Genomic DNA, 1017 nt, shown 5'->3' on the forward strand with positions numbered 1-1017 from the left:
AATGTTATATAGTGTTATTAGTAAATATAGGCATGTGGTTGACAACCAAAAATAAAACTCATTGTTAGTTTCAGTTTTGATTTATTGAGACAGAGCACACCAAGCTTGCCTGGAACTATGTAACTATGGATGAAAGAAAACAAGCAGCAGCATTCTGTTTTCAAATGATAAAGTGCTTGCCTACCATGCAGGAGGCCCTGGTTTCCATTCCAATAACCAAGTAAACCAGGCATGATAGCATGTGCCTGAATCCCAGCACTCAATTGGTACAAAGTTCAAGGTCAGCACCTATTCAGTACATCCTGATTTGAGGCCAGAATCAACAGAGAGAGAGAGAGAGAGAGAGAGAGAGAGAGAGAGAGAGAGAGAGAGATTGATTTAGGTTAGTGTGTGCATGTGCATCCATGTTTATCATTATACTGTTCTCACTTGCCAACTTGGGGAATCAACGTGAACTCACCAACAGATGAATGGATGGAGAGAAATGGTATATACACAAAATAAAGGGCCAGCAGGATGGCTTATCAAGAAGAGGTGCTTGTCGCACAGACCTACTGACCTGAGCTTGATGCCCAGAATGTATGTAAGTGTGGAAGGAAGGCGAAAACCAACTCCACAAAGTTGTCCTATGACTTCCACACACACATGTTCTCTCATATCATGTACACACAGGCATACATACAATAGTGGCAAATACAACTTTGAGAATTAGAACAGTAAGAATGATGGGGCTGGAGAGAGGACCCTAGTTTGGTTCCCAGCACCCCTCTGGAGGCTAACACCCCTCCCTGGCTCCAGTTCCAGGGACTGCCTACCCACTCTGACCTCTGTGGGCATTGCATGACATGGGTGCATGTACATACATGTGGGCAATACAGTCACACACACAAAAATAAAAATGAAATATTTAAAAAAACAAGAATGGCATGCCCAAGTCGGAGCCGCCCCCTCAGATCTTGGAGTCGATACCCTGGAAGGAGGCCTGAAGCTGATTGAATGTCTTGCCCTTGAACACCA

Source organism: Nannospalax galili, unplaced genomic scaffold (assembly GCF_000622305.1).
Source record: "Nannospalax galili isolate Female #2095 unplaced genomic scaffold, S.galili_v1.0 scaffold283, whole genome shotgun sequence".
Classification (NCBI taxonomy): domain Eukaryota; kingdom Metazoa; phylum Chordata; class Mammalia; order Rodentia; family Spalacidae; genus Nannospalax; species Nannospalax galili.